This window comes from Schistocerca americana, chromosome 7 (assembly GCF_021461395.2).
Source record: "Schistocerca americana isolate TAMUIC-IGC-003095 chromosome 7, iqSchAmer2.1, whole genome shotgun sequence".
Lineage (NCBI taxonomy): Eukaryota > Metazoa > Arthropoda > Insecta > Orthoptera > Acrididae > Schistocerca > Schistocerca americana.
The window spans coordinates 592,213,281-592,225,560 of NC_060125.1; positions in this window are offsets into that span (position 1 = coordinate 592,213,281).

Below are 12,280 nucleotides of genomic sequence, written 5' to 3' on the forward strand. Positions count from 1 at the left end.
TCTCTTCCTCTAACCTATCTACCTCTTCTATATCTCTTTCACCCCATTACATCGTCTTATGTCTCTGCTTGATGAGAATAACTCACAAGCTGCAAGAATATAACGAGAAAATTCCCAACTAGCAATAGGACTGACACTCATAAAAGAAAAAAATGTTTACTTTCATATACATAGTCATTATTATTATTATCATTATCATTATTATTATTATTTTTATTATTCTTGATTGTTATAATTATTTTTTGCTTGTTATAATTATCATTGTACTACTTTTATAATCTCTATTTTTTTTCTTTAACATTAATACTGTATAACATGTTATACGTCCTAATTTTCTGTAGACACTGAAATTTGTTGAATCTGAGTATGCCTGGTTAGGTGTAAGAGAGGGCCTGAAGGCCCTAATCTTGCCAGGTAAAATAAATGCATAAATAAATAAATAAATAATAGTACCACAGAGTACAGGTGTTTTGTTTGAACCACGATCAGACATGACAGTTTCAACAACTAATGCAAAACTTGTCCTCAAGTACAATCTGAGTGAAATCCAGCTACAGTTCAATTCTGTAAAGAAGCGAATTGATCTAATTCGTTCCGTTAAAGGTAATGATACAATTTTGGAAATGGGTACATCTTGGTATAATAACTGGATCATAGCTAAAATGCAAGTAGAGTTTACATTTGCCAATTATGAGCAAGAGATTTACTGTTTTTAAAGCTTTAGCAACACAAAACTTTAATTTGGCATAAACGTGCCTGGTTTGATTTTGGAGGGAGTATCCTTTGTCCGTATTTGGTAATTTAACTAGTCGAGATCTACTGGAGGTTAAAGGCAAAATATTAGCGCTTGAAGAACAGTCCAGCACAGATTCAACTAACATCTCTAATGAAATTATCGTGTTAAAGAATATGCAAAGAAACATTATTAACCACACAGTTCTCATTGAACAGATTGTAAAGCAATTTATCTCACATTTCCACGTAATTCGTAATGAAACTAACGCAAATATCCAAGAACTATTCCAGGAGTTAAATGCTGTGAGTGCACACTTAGATTTAAACACTCTTTTGTTAAGGATTACTGATAGTTTACCAAATGCTATAATTGATGCCCTTAAGTTAAGAACAGCCTTAGAAAGTAGTTCAAATGATTGTTTGAGCTGTGTACTACTACATGCAGAATTTATGGTGGTTCCATTTGGCATGACGTCCACAAGCAAGAGTCCTTCGGAATCGAAAAACACCGTAGCGATAACTTTTCCAGCAGGTGTGGTTTTGAATTTTTTTTCTTGGGTGAATTTGCATGATGCCACTCCATTGATTGCCTCTTCGTCGCTGGTGAAAAATGATGGAGCCATGTTTCATCACCTGTCACACCGCACCCATGGTCTCCGAGCTGATAGTCCATGCTGCTGCAAACGTTGTCGAACTGTTCGTGCAGATGTTTGTTCTCTTGCAAACGTCCCCATCTGTTGACTCATGGATCGAGACGTGGCTGCACGATCCGTTACAGCCATGCGGATAAGATGCCTGTCATCTCGACTGCTAGTGGTACGAGGCCGTTGGGATCCAGCAAGGCGTTCCGTATTACCCTCCTGAACCCACTGATTCAATATTCTGCTAACAGTCATTGGATCTCGATCAACGCGAGCAGCTATGTCGCGATACGATAATCCGCAATCGCGATAGGCTACAATCCGACCTTTATCAAAGTCGTAAACGTGATGGTACGCATTTCTCCTCCTTACACGAGGCATCACTACAACGTTTCACGAGGCAACGCCGGACAACTGCTGTTTGTGTATGAGAAATCGGTTGGAACCTTACCTCATGTCAGCACGTTGTAGGTGCCGCCAACGGCGCCAACCTTGTGTGAATGCTCTGAAAAGCTAATCATTTGCATATCACAGCATCTTCTTCCTGTCGGTTAAATTTCGCGTCTTAGCACGTCATCTTCGTGGTGTAGCAATTCTAATGGCCAGTAGTGTATTATTGTTATTACTACTGAAACATCCCGGCAGATTAAAACTGTGTGCCAGATTGGGTTAACCTAAGCGTTCAGATGTTCAAATGTGTGTGTGTATTCCTAAGGGATGAAACTACTGAGGTCATCGGTCCCTAGACTTACAGACTACTTAAACTAACTAGCGCTAATAACAACACACACACCCATGCCCGAGGGAGGGCTCGAACCTCCTGCGGGAGGGGCGCGCAGTCCGTGACATGGCGCCTCAAACCGCGCGGCGAACCTAAGTGTCTTGCCGGCGAATGCGCTTCAGACTGAGACATCCAGGCACGACTCACGACCCACGTCCATAGCTTTACATCTACCAGTATATGCTACTAAAGTTTTCTTTATGATTTTCATGCTGGAATATGCAAGTAGAATTAGTGTGAACCATAGTTTTATATTTATAACTATTGTTTTTAATAATGTCTGGATGTACTCTGAGGTATCTGGTATCTATTGTTATTGACACGCTGTTCCGATGACCCAAAAGCTAAACTTTTTTTTTATTATTTTCATACTGGAATATGAAAGTAGAATTAGTTGTGTCCCACAGCTTTATGTTTATAACTATTATCTTTTCACTATATCTGGATGTATTTTGATGTATCTGTTACCTAGTGTCATTGAGACTGTGTTCGAATAGCTCAAAAGCTAAATAAATGTGTATGTTATTAAAACGTGTCTTTTAGAATATCGTAAGTTTATGTTGCAAAACATTCTGTTTACAATATTCTTCCGGGTATTTTCCAGCTTTATCAAGCTTTTATATCGAGGACTGGCAGTGTATAAATTGCCTCGAAAACAACAATCAATAGGCAAAACTGATAAAATAGTAATTACTACCTTATTTGTTAGTTTGTAAAGTGTTCCGTACATCTTATTCCACCATCTTCCGAGCGTATTCGGAATAGTGTTAATTCACCGTCTGATATCGAGGCTGATAACCGTAGCTGATAGCCATGATTGATAGCCATCTTCAAGGTGAGTCGCTGGCAGAATATAAACCACTTAACTTAACACGTGGAGTAGGATCACGAGTACGACTGAGATGACTATGCTAACAACAAGAGTGTCAAGTCATGGATAAAACTTCATGAGTCTCAGAAAGGGACCGCGCCTCTTCGTCATCACCGTTTTCGCTTAAATTTATGGTACATGCAGGGCTTGGCCAAAAATGGAAGTGACAGATGTGGGTGCTACAGATGCCCAAACGCTTACAAAAGAGTAGCATTTTTGGCGCGGATCGGGTGAGACACGAGCTGTTTATGTTATCGTACTTTCTCCGCAACAGTTGGCGCAGCGGAAAAGAGTACTGAACAGTCAGCCGAGGACCGTGGGATCGTTTCTCTGTGTAGGAACTTATTTTTATTTTTAGTTTTTATGTTCCTTACACTGCAAATAAACCTAAACAATCACTCACTCACACACTCGAGAGTCCGTTACCGCAGCAACGTATTATCGCCATCTGTCCCTGTCTTGGGCTATTTCCTTCCATTCACCTTCAGTACCTAGGCTCCTCAAATCAGCCTTCACATTGTCCTCCCATCTACGCCTCGGTCTCCCCACAGGACGTTTTCCCTCTAAGTACCCTACCAGTACTCTGCTCGCTGCCCTGCCCTCATACATTCGAGCTACGTGACCCGCCCATCGCAGCCTACGTGATTTAATAATACTGATTATGTCAGGGCTTGAATAGAGTTCGTAAACCTCTTAGTTACGCAGTTTTCGTCACTCTCCGCTAATGTCATCCCTTTTTGCTCCGAAAATTTTCCTCAAAATTTTGTTTTCAAATACCCGAAACGGCTTTTCATTTTGCACAGTGAGAGACCAAGTCTCACACCCATACAACATAACTGGTAGAATAATAGTTTTGTATATTCTAATCTTTAAATTCCTAGACAGTATCCGTGATGAAAGTAATCTATTCAGTGAGAAGTAGCACGCATTTCCCGTCCGTAATCTCTTCTTCAGTTCGGATTCAATCTCATTTCTCGAAGCCACGCCTGGATACTTAAATGTGTTCACTTTTTCAAACTGCATGTCTCCCACTCTTAACATTTCCTGGTCTACTGCTGTTGGCATTCTAGTAGTAGCCAGGTATTTAGTTTTGTCTTCACGTATCCTTAGACCTACATCTTCACTAGCCTTGATTAGCGCATTCGCATTTGCTGTAACAAATTCTTCCCTATCGCTAATGATGTTTAGATCATCTGCATACCCTAATATCTTAATATTTCCATTTAACTCCACACCCTCTGAATTATCGGCTACCATTCGTACAATATATTCTAGGACTAAATTAAAAAGTAGCGAAGACAGGGCATCTCCTTGCTTAAGTCCGTTCTTTATTACAAAATTCTTCTGACTCCAATTTCCCCACGCGTTCTCTACCTTTTGTGTTTTTCAAACTCTCTTCTATAAGTCTAACATATTTCTTTGGTAATCCCCCACAATTTCATCTGCATGTGGTGTAAGCCTGCTTAGCAGAATATTCGAGAAAATTTTGGAAGATAATAGTAATAGCGAAATCCCTCTATAATTACTACAATCCGTTTTGTCGGCCTTCTTAAAAATTGGGATCAGAATCAACTCCTGCCACTCTTCAGGTATCATCTCTGAGTTCCATACTTTAGTTATCCCTTTGTGAACTACTTCCACCAATTTCTGTCCCCCATTTGTGCTAATTCTGCAGTTATGCAATCTGATCCTGGTGTCTTACGGTTTTTCAATTTGTTGATTGCATCTCTGCTGTATGTATTTCGTACGCCTGCTCATTTCCTGCTTCCTGGTGTACATTTAATACATGCTCAAAATACGCCTTCCATTTACTTAATATAGCACTGGGGTCTGTCAGTATTCCCCCGGCATCCTCTTGAAGTGCCTTGAACCCCTTCCTATAACCATTTATGTCTAGGTAAAGTTCCCTAATGTTTTTTGTTTCACTGTTTGTTTCCATTTTTTTAACTTGATTGTTCAAATAATCCCTCTTATTTGCCTGTAGCCTACGACCAACTTCCCTTCTCATGTTCAAGAAGTCCTCTCGTTTTTTGTCTCACATTCTATTCCAATCTAATCGCGCTTTTCTCCTTTCCTCTACCAATTTCTTGCATTCCTCACCAAACCACGATTTCCCCCTGTACTTAATTGTACCTATTGTGACCTTCGGTGCCTCTTTGATATTATTCCTCACAGAGATCCACTGTTTATTTACATCCTCGTCTTGATCTTCGTGTGTCCTGAGAGCATCAAACCTATTTGAAATTTCTATCATGTACCTTCTTCTAAAGTTTTCATCATTTAGCTTGTCAGTGTCGAACCTAACAAGTTCTGCATTGTGACACCTTGATGTTGCTGTAGATAGCCGTTGGTGAACTTTGGCACCTACAAGAAAATGATCAGAATCGCAGTCTGCTGCCCTGAAAGTCCTAACATTTTCTTTACTAGTGTGCCAACTCCGATCTACAAGAAAATGATCAATTTGGTTTCGGGTGTGTCCATCCAGAGAGACCCAAATTGCTTTATGAATGTCCTTCCTTCTGATATATGTGCTCTCAGCAATCATGTCTTTTGAAACAGCAAAATTAACCACTCTTGTGCCATTATCATTTGAAATGTTATGCAAACTTTCTTTCCCAATTGTAGGCCGGAATGCTTCTTCCTTCACTATCTTCGCATTAAAATCACCTACGATTAATTTTGTGTCGTACGAGGAGAACTCATCAACCGAAATAATGCTCACTGTATTGTATTTGTTGATATTTTCATAGAACAAAGGGCAAAGGAAAGTGTGGGATTGCAATTAAATTTCCAAAAGGGGTTGTAAGGCGTGCACGAAAACTTCGTATATAAAATTAGACACTTATTTTTTTTGCAGTTGATGATTTACACATTCTGGATTAACGTTCATCGTAAAAACAGGGAAATCAGCAATTTTCTCGGCGTCTTGCACTCCTTATAAAGCCGTTACATTGTTCTTTTACAGTTGCTATAAAAAGATACTCGGCTTACATTCATAAAAGGTTGTCTCTCATCGCGTAGTTCGTCGGCAAACCACACATAGCGCATCATTTCGCCAAATATTCTTGAGATTAGCTAGTGACGTACAGCGGAATGTAATTTGAAGCAGTCTGCTCAGAACGTGATTTTTTTTTCTCTGGACGAGATAAGCGCAGTTTTGATGCTCTTTGGTCAAATGTTTTAGCAGACGATAAAATTGGACATCGCAGGGTGGCTCTAGCAGAGTCCATTTGGAGGAGAAGGGGGGTGGGGAATTACTTTTCGCAAATCCTCGTCGTATAATTGTGAGTTTGATGCCCTCCCCACGAGTCATTCAATAGAAGAAATTGGTTCTCCTGCGCGTAGGGGTTCATCACATCAAATACACTATACTGAGCGTTATCTCGATTTGCTTCCGGTGTAAGTAACGTAGAAATTGAAAATAAAAAGTAGTTACCGGACAGGGAATCGATGCCAGGATCGTCAGATTGCCGTTCTGTACTCTTCCCGCTGCTCCAACTGCCCCCTGAAAACTACGCTAACACAAAGGGCTCATGTCTCGCCCGACCCGCGTAAAAATTCTATTTTTTCCAAACGCGTGACAATCTGGAACGTCCACTTCTGTCACTTTCATTCCTAGCCTAGCCCTGAATGTGCACCGAATTCGGTAGAAATCGGTGGTGACGAATTGGCGCGGTACCCTAGTAAGAGTGAAATAAAGTAGAGTCAGCAAATTCATAGAGCTCACTAATGATGAGCATGATCATTAAAATGGACTGCATTTGTTGGAATGCCTGGCAGTAGAGACTCAGAACTATATTCCTCCAGCGGCGCGGACGTGAAATAAAGGGTTTCCATGATTTGTCGAACTGGGAACTGTCCTCTCGGTTGAGTAGGCTGTCTGCTAATCGGGTTTGCGGAGCTTCCTGAACTACTGAGTACCGATAGGATGAGGCTGTGGCCTGTACCTCTACGTCCCCGTAGTCCACTGAATGGCCAGTGCGAGTACAACGTTGAGCCGCTGCAGAACGCTGGTGTGTCGCTGTTGACCTGTGCACCGCTCTCCCGTTATGCGTATTGTTTGTCCTGCGTACCTCTTACCACAACGACAACGAATTTTATTTTTGCCCGCTTTTATTGAAAGTAGACCATTTTTCACAGATCTCAGAAGAGATGCTGTCTTGGCCCGTGGCAAGAAGATCACACGTACTTTATGTACTTTATCATTATTCTGGCAGTTTGGGTAAAAACATTTCCCACAAACGGCAGAAAAGCCGTAGATTTTTCCATCTCTTTTTTCTTGCTTTTTCTTTGGTTGGTCTGACGTTCTCGCTTGTAGAATCCTATAAATTTGACGGTTAGTGCCTCCATTTTCACTGAGTACGTTTTCTAAGGGTACCAGTTCATCCTATAGGCTGTCAGCGTCGCACATTACATATGCCCTTCAGCAGGGTTGAAAGTTTATCATCCGCAGTACCATAAGAAGAAATAATAATATCCCAGACGCTCCCCTGCAAGATGATGAACTATTCTATCCGCTGGGAAAAGTGCAAGTCACACATTGTCCTTACATCGTTTGCACGAAGTATTATATTAATACGAACTCCTGAAAACCACTGGGGAGAACGTAATATACACAATTTATTGCAAGCTACATTAACGATCCTCTAAAATGAATTTTCGATCATATACAAAAGAAACTCCGCCTGAACAGTCCAAGAAGGCCCAACAGTACCGACCGGCCGCCGTGTCATCCTCACCCGGCCTGAGTGGCCGTGCGGTTCTAGGCGCTACAGTCTGGAACCAAGCGACCGCTACGGTCGCAGGTTCGAATCCTGCCTCGGGCATTAATGTGTGTGATGTCCTTAGGTTAGTTAGATTTAAGTACTTCTAAGTTCTATGGGACTGATGACCACTGATGTTAAGTCCGATAGTGCTCAGAGCCATTTGAACCATTTTCATTTACTTCCTCAATCGCATTGCAAATCGCGAACTGTGCACTGACAAGCGGTTATGAAAAATGGTAATATACTATCTTGCACTGCACATAGCAAGTACGATTAATTAAATTTGATTTTTAACAGTCACATCATTATTCCTGGTAGCAACAAGTTGCGGAGCAGATGAGCGTTCAGTGCCCACAGGTAGGCCAATAAATTTAAGTACCACCAAAGTTCATGTTCCAATGTAAGGCACGGTGTTTGGCAGAGTGTATTTGTGAAAATAATATCAGTATCACTTCAGAAGTTTTGCACCAGTAAAAGATCTTGTGAATTTTCATGCAGTTTTATCAGAAAGTCAGATGCGTTAATTTTTATGTTCATTTGCTGTTTAATTACAATAACAGTACCGGTACAGTGATTTTTTGTAAGACTAACGATAAAGATTAGTAATATTCAGGGCCAACATTTTTAAATGAGTAATTTTGTTTTGCACTGAGATGGCGTATGTAAATTTCATTGAAAACGGATTGCCCTCTCACAGACCAATTGTTTGATGTACGGGCTAGTGTGTATCTTGCATCGTGTTGCGAGGTTCTCAAATCTCCCTTTAAAAATAAATTTTCACATAGTTACGAACTTCACATTGACGAACACGAGGTTGAAAAAATAAGTTGCTTCCAAAAGTGATCGTCCGTTTTCCGTGACCAACGAAATGATGAGGAAAACTATCCAAACAATTCGTGGTAACCGTCTTTTCAGGATGTATCATTTGTTGGACAACTACTTGCATGTTTCTCGGATTGTAAGTAATTTGGTACTAATAGTTCTGTGCTCGTTGGGTTAACACTCATGTGATAGAATTATATTCAGGGGGAGTTAAGTAACTCATGAAGAGATATAATAAATCCTTAAATCTGACTGGTGATTATGTAGAGAAGTAATGCAAGCATCTATAGTAAATCCCCACTAATTCCTTCCCTTCCCGACAAAAAAATAAATAAATAAAAAATTGAAACGTATATGAATTCCTTGGGGACCAAACTGCTGAGGTCATCGGTCCCTAGACATACACATTGCTTAAACTATCTTACACCACACACACCCATGCGGGAGGACCCGAACCTCCGCGGTAGGGGCTGCGCAATCCGTGATATGGCGCATCAAACCGCGCGGCCACTCCGCGCTGCTTCCCTTCCCCTCCTATTCACCTGTAGGCCGGAAAGGTTCCGGATGGTAAAACCATGAAAACATTGGTATAGGTTTAAATGTTGATGTGTCACTTAATAATCGTTCTTCTGTTTACACTCTTGAAATAGCTAACTAATTCGTATGAGGATGAAGATTTATTACGTAACTGTCTACAGATGTGCATTCTGAGCGGAGGTTTAATTCACACTCAATCTTTTTCCAAACATGTTTAAACATCCGATGACTCGTGACTTCATCTACTCCGAGGCTCCCCTTAAATCCAAGCGCCATGCCCCGCTCAACAAGTGCCTCAAACAAACAACAATGCAACACAAAACAAATGTTTGACCATATAAAAATGTCCTTTGCATTAAAATGACTCTTTCATGCATTTTTTAAACATCATTAACACTATTATAATATTCGCTGTAGAAACGTTTTTTTTCCATTTATATACGGCGACGAGGGTTCTAACTAATAAAAAAATTAATTCTTTTTAATTTTACTATTCACGCTTAAATATTGTACGTGGTGGGAGATTATGATTACTTTTATATAGCTATAACAATGAAATCCTACACGAAGCTGAAATGCGGTCGTACTGCACCTTTTGTTTATAAATGGTTATCAAGAATACTTTCTTTCGTATGAAATGCTAATGACATAAAACACTGTAATATTCTATAATTTACTACGTAAAAAGTCTTAAACTTAAGAAAAGAGGGGCCACAGCCTACAGAAACTTCATACGCCTAATGATTACGCGACTAATCCAGAATTACACTTCGCAAAAAATTCTGTATCTTCACAGGCCGACAACGAATAACATACATATCTGTGTTGCGTACAGGGACACAACAATTTAGAAACCTGCTCAGTTTGCTTTCTCAAGCTTACATAATGAGTTACGCTAAATTCTATCTCTTTGATCGCTTAAAAGGGTATTAAAATGCGGTAGTGTATTCATCAAGTTTGTTAAATGTTTGAATTTGCATTACAAACTTCAACGCATTTAATCCAGTCGCACATTTTTGTGATATCATTACATATCTTCTGAACTCTGGCTACTAGCTATACTCAACGATAGTTAGTGATCACAAGACAAATATTACAGACTAAAAATACACGCTTTGTAACAAACATAGGTAGGAATTTATTAGAAGAAATAGTTATTACCGAAGGAGAAAGAAGAGGACGTGGCACTCTGCTATTCATTCTGTTATTTACAGTGACTTCACTCTTTGTAAATGAAGATGTAATATAAACAAAGGAATTAAGATTACAAATGTTCTTCTGTTTGCTGATGATATCGTTATCATTCAGAAGAATGAGAAAGACGCATAATGTTACATTTCAACTTAACTACTACGTCCACGGTTTGTTAGATTCATTATTACAGCTGCAGATAACTATTTTAGAAAACATTTATGTGATCCCGACTTTCTATAATTCGGACTAGGACTGGCCCCAATTATTCAGGTTTCGCTGTAGTTTTAAGACTTTTCTACTAAATTGGCTGAACAATTTCAATATTTCATTTATATCTGTAGTTCTCTGTAGGGAGCTTCCGATAAGTATCGTCGTTCAGTAGCGCACAGATCTTCGTATCATAGTCCTCGAACTCCATAATTACGGCGGCATTGCCCTTCTCAGCGGGAAGTACCACAATGCTTTCATCATTACGTAGTGCTCGAAGGCCGTTGCGCTCAGCCCTGGTCATGTTGGATGCTCGTAACTTCGCCTTTGTCAGTATAAAGCTGGGTTCTCGCCGTATTTCGTCCGCTGTTTCATGTGGGAGATTGTGGACTGCCTGTACAACACCGCTTATTACTTCACAGACAGGAATGTCCCTCGGGGAAGGTGCGAAATTAAGTCCTTTCTTAAGTGCCGACATTGCACCCGCGTCTATATCTCTCGCCGTCAAGTTGATGACGGTGCGTTCTGAAGATCTGTGGTCCGCACCATGTTGTTGTTGCGAAAGGCGGCCGAACTTTCCTTTCTGCTTCTCTGTAGTTCTTTTCTGTGCTGACGTCTGTTGAGATACCGTAGCAGCGTCGACCCATTCCCAGTCCAAAGCTGTGAGTGTTTTTGATAACTGCAGGTGCAAGGCCATAATAGGACGTCCATTTGCATCCAGCTGCTGCCTTGTGTTGTGAATCCTTTCTAGTAATAATGCAAAGCTGGCATGACGAAAAGACACAAGATCAAATCAATCTTCAGGCCTCCAACGAAAATCAGCCAATTACTGAGACCAGTTAAAGGCGCTGTAGGTCTCAGAACACCTGGAGTCTACGGAATACCTTGTGAGTGTGGCCAGAAGTACATCGGACAAACAGTGCGCACTGTGGAACAACGTAGGAAAGAACAAGAGAGGTATTATCGCCCACGCTATCCAGAGAAATCTGCGTTAGCTGAGAATGCGTTAAGAAACGGTCACCACATAAAATTTGGCGATACCGCTGTCGTGGCTCGCACTAACGGCTTCTGGGACAGTTTAATAAAGGAAGCTACTGAAATAAAAATTACCACAAACACCCTGTATAGAGCCGGTGGCTTGCAGCTCAGCACTGCGTGGGATCCAGCGATCGCGCTCTTGAAGAGGGCACATCGAACGCTGACTCAAAACATGCCCATATATGGCAATTTAACGGGCACCAGTGACGTCACAGCCGGCAGCTAGCGTATATAAGGGCACACCAACAGCCCACTGGCAGTCACAACACTTGACAATGGCCAAGGAGTGCTTGGCCGAAAGCTCGTGTAGTTTTAAGCAATTGACACGGTTGGAAACCCGAGAACATTTTATTCAATGTTATCACCGCGAGACTCTGCATTCATACAGCTTCAAATACCGGTTCTCTAAATTTTTTCGATAGTGTTCCCCGAAAAGAACGTCGCCTTCCCTCCAGGGATTTCGACTTGAGTTCCCAAAGCACATCCATAGGACTTGCCTGTTGTTCGAGCCCACCAGTAACACATCTAGCGGCCTGACTTTGATCCGGCCTGTGGGGATCCCAAACACGCTAGCAGTTCTATAGAATAGGTCGCATTAACACTGTACCATAATTCTCCCAGTAAACTGAAGTCGACCATTATCCTTTCCTACCACAATCCTCATATGTGCGTTCCATTTCATATCGCT